Below are 6,863 nucleotides of genomic sequence, written 5' to 3' on the forward strand. Positions count from 1 at the left end.
ATAGTGAAGTACTGTATGTAAGGATTTTTTATTAAAGAAAAAATTGCACTTACAATTCGGTCGATATAAAAAGGCTTGTCATGGATCCCAGCGCATGCGGCGCGTACTGACAATCGAATCCTGGTGGCTGTGCTCAGTGTGTATAGCTCTCTCCGTACGAGCGATGACAGGGTACGCTTTAGGCCACTCCTACGTACGTTTCGTCGTAAGACGTCGTCGGGGATGGACCAACCACCTTTTTCACTTCTGGACATTCTTATGAATTTTTTCACCACATAATTAATTTGTTTTGTTCATTAAGTCACAGATTATTTTTCATAATATATCTGGTTTATTTACAACTTAATTCATTCACATCAGCGCTGTACCTTCTTTTTGGTTATAACACTATGGTTGCCTCAGTGTCACGTAGAAATGTCTTGTGCTAAATGGACTTCACAAACATGGAGATCGTTTGTATAATCCCAAATAATTAAAGTTGCCATTTGGACAACATCGTCCAAGTTCCAGTATTATTGCAATGTTGGCACATGTGTAGCAGCCAGGATGTTTTAAAAACCTACCCAAATCCATGGCTCTGCACACGAATGTTATATCTTAATCCAGGGTTGGACACAGCTGCAGGGTATCCTGGGTCTCCGTGCACCCCTGCCGCGAGATCATGTCTGGCCGCGCCGGCTGGTAATGAGGCCATGGCTTTGCAGCCTTCTGCAGGCCTATGGTTCCTTCTGTGATCTGGTGCCATCTTGTGGTGGCCGTTGGTATGACAAGATAACCAGCGATGCTAATGGAGCTTCCCCTGTCTGTTTTCACTGCCATCTCCTTCCCTCTAATTGGAACCCCCAAACATTATATGTATTTTTTATTCTAATACCCTAGAGCAGGGGTCTCCAAACATTCTAAACAAAGAGCTGGTTTATTGTCCTTCAGACTCTTGGAGGGCCGGACTTTGGCCAGCGGGAGTGGAAATTTTCCTGGCATCATTGTTGGTAAACATCTGTTATTGGGGGGAGGAATAGTTCCCCATTGCTGGTATCATAGGGAGGAATAGTGCTCTATTAGTTGTGTCAGTGGGAGAAATGGTGCTCCATTGTAGGTGTCTCGTATCGGTGGGAGATATAGTGCCCCAAGGGCCGGATAAAGGCAAGCAAAGGGCCTCATGCGGCCCTCGGGCCGCAGTTTGGAGACCACAGCCCTAGAGAATAAAATGGCGGCCGTTGCAATACTTTCTGTCACACCGTATTTGCGCAGCGGTCTTACAAGCGCACATTTTTTGGAAAAAATACTTAGACACCAGTAACGTTGGCCCAATTTTTTTTTATATTGTGAAAGATAATGTTACACCGAGTAAATTGATACCCAACAAGTCACGCTTCAAAATTGCGTCCACTCGTGGAATGGTGACAAACTTTTACCCTTTAAAATCTCCATAGGCGTTTCAAAACATGCAACCCTGTAGAATTTTTTAGTTAGAGGAGGTCTAGAGCTAGAATTGTTGCTCTCGCTCTACCAATCACAGCGATACCTCACGTGTGGTTTGAACACCGCTTTCATATGCGGGCGCTACTCACGTATGCGTTCGCTTCTGCCCGTGAGCTCGGCGGGACGGGGCGCGTTCCTGGCTCCTTGATTCCAAGCAAATTTGTCAAGCCCTGTCTTAATCATACAGTGCAGGGCACTGATTGAATATTCATATACCCAGGATATGTAGAAAAAAAAGGGTGCAACAGTTGGGACTAAAGATCCCAACAGAAAATTTGTAGGTGAATCAACCGCAACTAACAGCCATCGGCTCTATGCAAAGCGACTTTATTGGTGAATGTAAAAAAGTATCAAAAAAACTCATCCAGAGTGGTATAACCATCCCCAACGGAGAAGTTTCTACAGAACATACAAAAAACAATAAAACCACACTTAAAGTAACCTACAACGTTGCATATACTAAAAAAAAATCAGACTGGGATCCAAGTCCGCCCTCTCTCAGTGCCTTAAATAATTGACCCCTATTGTCCGGACATGGTTTTAGTATATGCAACATTGTACGTTACTTTTTTATGTGTGGTTTTATTGTTTTTTGTATGTTCTGTAGGAACTTCTCCGTTGGGGATGTTATACCACTTTGGATGGTTTTTTTTTATACTTTTTTACATTCACCAATAAAGTCCCTTTGCATAGAGCTGATGGTTGTAAGTTGTGGTTGATTCACCTACAAAGTTTCTGTTGCACCCTTTGTTTTCTATGAGTTATATTGTTTGAAAGGAGGATCCGGTCTGATTTAGGACGAACCAACTCAACAGCACACTTGCTATCTATCCCAGACGGTTTCAGGCATTTTACATTCATTTTTCTCACCCTGGGTACGTAGACTCGTACTTTTGATGGACGCTGGCAAGCTTTTGAGAACATGCCCCCTGTGCATCCCCTTTATACCCTACCCCACTCCATGAGCCCTTAGTTTTTTGCTAGTGTTACACTTTTGAGGACAGGCTTTCCCCCTATAATCCTATGCCACTCCATAAGTCCTCCGTTTTTTGCTAGTGTTCTAAGGTGATGGACCACGTTTTCCCTTTGGGAGAAATCACTCTTGGCTTAACCTAGTTTGTTATTTTCTCTGATTCCTAATCAACTCTTCACTGTCTTGTAATGTAACAATAGAATCGGTGCATCCAGATCAGTGCAACCTCTGTAAAATTTCAGGAACCCTACCCAGATCCCATGCCATGGAAATGGCCTCTTATGCTGGATCATGCGTGGGTGCTCACCTTGGCACTTTGTGCAACGCGTGTGGTTAGCCACAGGGTGCCATACAGGCCCAGTGCTGTACAACCCAGACCCTGAAGACCCCTTCTGGGGTATATCCACCATGGTGAATGTAGCCTGAATCCTATGTAGGAACCAGCAACTTGGACAGGTAAGACGAGGTCACCCTGTATCTCTGTTGCTGTAGCCCCACTATCCTTAATAGTATATGTTCACAATGATAGCTGTCAGTTAACTGGGACAGTGTTTTGGAATTTTTTCACTTTTACAGTGTAAAGTTTTCAAATTCAATCACTCAGGGCTTGGTCTCGGGTGAATGACCAGGGGTTACATCATACACAGGTCACGCACTTTACCGACACTTCCGTCTAGAGCCTCTTCTAAGGTACTCAGGTGCTTCCCCCACCCTTCTGCCACAAGGACTTCGCTATAGGATAGTTTGCACTTTTGTTGCTGTGCCTCACACATTCAGCCTATTTCTGGACCCTATGTCTTGGGAACCCCACAGAGGAATGCCCTTACCTATGGCAATGGCAGAAACCAGAAGAAAGGTAAACATTTGTTATGCCAAAGGCCTCCCTTGTACTGGAGCACCTGATTTTTAATACTGATCTCTGCATGCAATGCATCCGATTCTAGCTCTATCCCAGGCACACAACAAGAGGCCTATCTGATGAAGTTAATCTTTCAACTATGTCACAATATGTCCGACAACTAACCGGTTTAATACAGCTATCCCTCCCTCAGGCATTCGTTGCAGACAGCAGCATCCAGCTTCTCGAAGTGGCAAGTCTTCCCTGGGGTACCTCCCTCTCTGCTGGTTCAGCTAGGAGGGTTGAGCTTGCCCCAATGGAGTCTCACAGTATGCCTCCCCTCCCAATTTCCTTCTGGTGGTGGCCTGGTCCCTTGGGTCCTTCGGTTCCTTTTTAGATGCAGTGTCTGTTGTCTTGGAGTCGTTCGTCTCCCAGGTTGAGGCGGCGTTTGGATGTAAAGTGAGCAAAAAGAGAGCCCCTTGCCATCGTCTACGTCCTTTGATGTCTCTGAGCCCGATTCAAACTCGGCACTTTCTGCAGATCCCAATGACTCCTCCTTTCAGTCCTTGGATGAGAAGAAAGAGTCATCTGCCTGTGTACTTGCACAGAAGAAAGCCTTATGCCGCGTACACAGGACTGTTTTTCGGGTTCTAAAAAATGACTTTTTTTTTATGTCATTAAAACGATCGTGTGTGGGCTTCAGAGCATTTTTCACGATCTAAAAAATGGGCATTAAAAATTTCGAACATGCTCTATTTTTTCACAACGTTTTTAACGTTGTCGTTTTTAAGGCTGTAAAAAATGGTCGTGTGTGGGCTTTAACGACGTGAAAAAAAGTGCATGCTCAGAAGCAAGTTATGAGACGGGAGCGCTCGTTCTGGTAAAACTACCGTTCGTAATGGAGTAAGCACATTCATCACGCTGCAACAGACAGAAAAGCGTGAATCGTCTTTTACTAACACGAAATCGGCTAAAGCGGCCCAAAGGGTGGCGCCATCCGAATGGAACTTCCCCTTTTATAGTGCCGTTGTACGTGTTGTACCTCACCGTGCTTTGCTAGAGCATTTTGTTTTCCACGATCGTGTATAGGCAAGGCCGTTTTAATGATCGGGTTGAAAAAAACTGTTTTTTCAAGACCCTTAAAAATGTAATTTTTTAGAACCCGGAAAACGGTCGTGTGTACGCGGCATTAGTTTCTACTATGATTCACCTTGCATGTTTTGACGACTTGTTTACAAGAAGTGGGGACATTGGGAGGTGCAAATGGATGCTTCCAAACACTTTGCAGTACGTTGCCTCCTTGGAGAAGGCCCTTCTCAAAAAGTGCACCAGGGCAGTTAGTGCCTCCTTTGTTCCGACATCCAGTGTCTGTTTCTCAGGTGACCTGGTCATCTGTGCACACGTTTGCAAAATTTTATAAGGTTGATATTTGGCCTTGGTTTTGCAGGCTGCTGTTTAAGGTTCCTGGGGGGGGGGGGGGGACTTCGGGGTAGTTCCGATGGTTGGCATATTTGGCTGTTCCCTGGTTTTATTTGCCTACCCCTCAATGTGGCATTGCTTTGGGACATCCTTGTTTGATCAAAAATTAATGAGAGGCTGTGTCCATCAATGAACGTAAGGGAAAACAGGATTTTTTGTTACTGTTTACACGCGGCTCTCCCCGTTCTTCAGTTCCGGGGACCGATCGCGGGACCCCAGCGGCGATCGGGTCCGCGGGTGTCGCGGTCCCGGAGCTTTGGACCGGGTCGCGGGTGCGCGCCCACGACCCACGGCTAGGTAGATGTAAAGGACGTGCCGGTACGTCCATCTGCCCAGCCGTGCCATTCTGCCGACGTATATCGTCGTGCGGCGGTCGTTAAGTGGTTAATAACGCTCATGGTTGATTTAAAATGGGCACATCTAAGTATGCAGGGATCCGCGGTAAAGCTGTCCACATAGACCATCCTCCAAACCACCATGGACGTCATCCCTTCAAGTCTCGATTTCAGATCACTCTACTGCAGGGTAGTCTTCCCAGTCACAATTGCAGACTGACAACTGTAAGAGCCAGTGGGGTGGGGATGGTCTATGTGGACAGCTTTACCCCAGATGCCTGCATACTTAATGTGCCTATTTTAATCAACCATGTGAGTTGCCAAATGTTGTACCTTCATTAAATGTAACCATAATACTTCACTTGGAGGCGCCTCTCTTCTCTTTTATGCTCTGGAGCTCCTTCTGGATTTTGCTTCTAATCCCTTGTTGAGGCTGCCATTTGTGGATGGATATTTTATGGTTATACAACCTATCACATTGTTATAATCTTTTAACATGGACTATAAACTGAAGGATTTATGAATAAATGGTTGTGGAACGAATCATCTGAGTTTCCATTATTTCTTATGGGAAAATTTGCTTTGATATAAGAGTGCTTTGGATTACAAGCATGTTTCCGGAACAAATTATGCTCGCAATCCCAAGATTTTACTGTATATCCATAACAAACCATGGTATCCGCACTTACATATGTAACTATTATATATACATGTGTATGCCCACCCAAGCGTATGACTTTCTTTATTTGGCTACTATGGGCTCTAGCCCCAGATCTTTTGTAGACTTGGCAACAGCCCTTTGACGGAGAAGGTGTTTGGTCCCACCTTGGACAACTACAACAGAGGCAATCATGAACAGTAAGAGTATTCTTTCCCACAAAAAGAGGCTTGATATCCTGCAACTAGACTTAAACCTGAGGTTGTGAATTGTTTTCCTTGTGTCACTGTCGGGCCTACAGCTCCAAATCAAATTCTGGAACACATTTTCGTCATCTGGGATGCTTACTTGCACTTTTCCTTCTCACCAATGCTATCCGTGTTTTGCTGTGGATGCTCAGGACTACTAATTTGTCACCATTCCCTTTTGGGCTGTCCATTGTTCCCTGGGCCTTCACCAAGGTGCTTGCCTCAGTCCTAGCTCTGCTCCGTTCTTACGGGGCTTGTCTTATTAGGAGGATATACAGGTATCCCACAAGATAAGTCCTCCACAACAGCCAATATGCAGTGGATAGTGCATATTGTAGAGATTCTACTGGATTTACAACATTCAGAAGCCATCACTGGAAGCAATTCACCCATTAGACTATCTGGGACTGACTTTGAACCCTAGCCAGAATCTTTCTTCCCTAGGATAAACTTCTGTACCTCCACTCAGGTCCAAAGGTCAACTTTATACCATTCCTTCTATATTGAACTATGGTTTTATACTGCGCAAACTGTATAATAATTCTGGCAGTTGGAGACAAACCGACTTGTTACCTGGCCCATGCGTCACACACAAAGCTAGACTTTCTCTGACGTAGTAAATTTCCAGCCTGGTACTAAAGCCAGGAAATCCCTTCCTCCAAAGTTGTGGAAAGATCTTACAGTTGATGCCAGACATTTTGGGAGACTTGCCCTTTCAGTGCAAGGGCCTTTGATGTCAGAAGAAGCTAGATTTTCCGTCAACATCCTGGAACCTGGAGCAATTTGGTTGACCCTTTAAAGCTGGACCTCTCGATTGCGACATCCCTGACCAGAATCCAGTCAGACGATG

This window comes from Rana temporaria, chromosome 8, assembly GCF_905171775.1.
Source record: "Rana temporaria chromosome 8, aRanTem1.1, whole genome shotgun sequence".
Classification (NCBI taxonomy): Eukaryota; Metazoa; Chordata; class Amphibia; order Anura; family Ranidae; genus Rana; species Rana temporaria.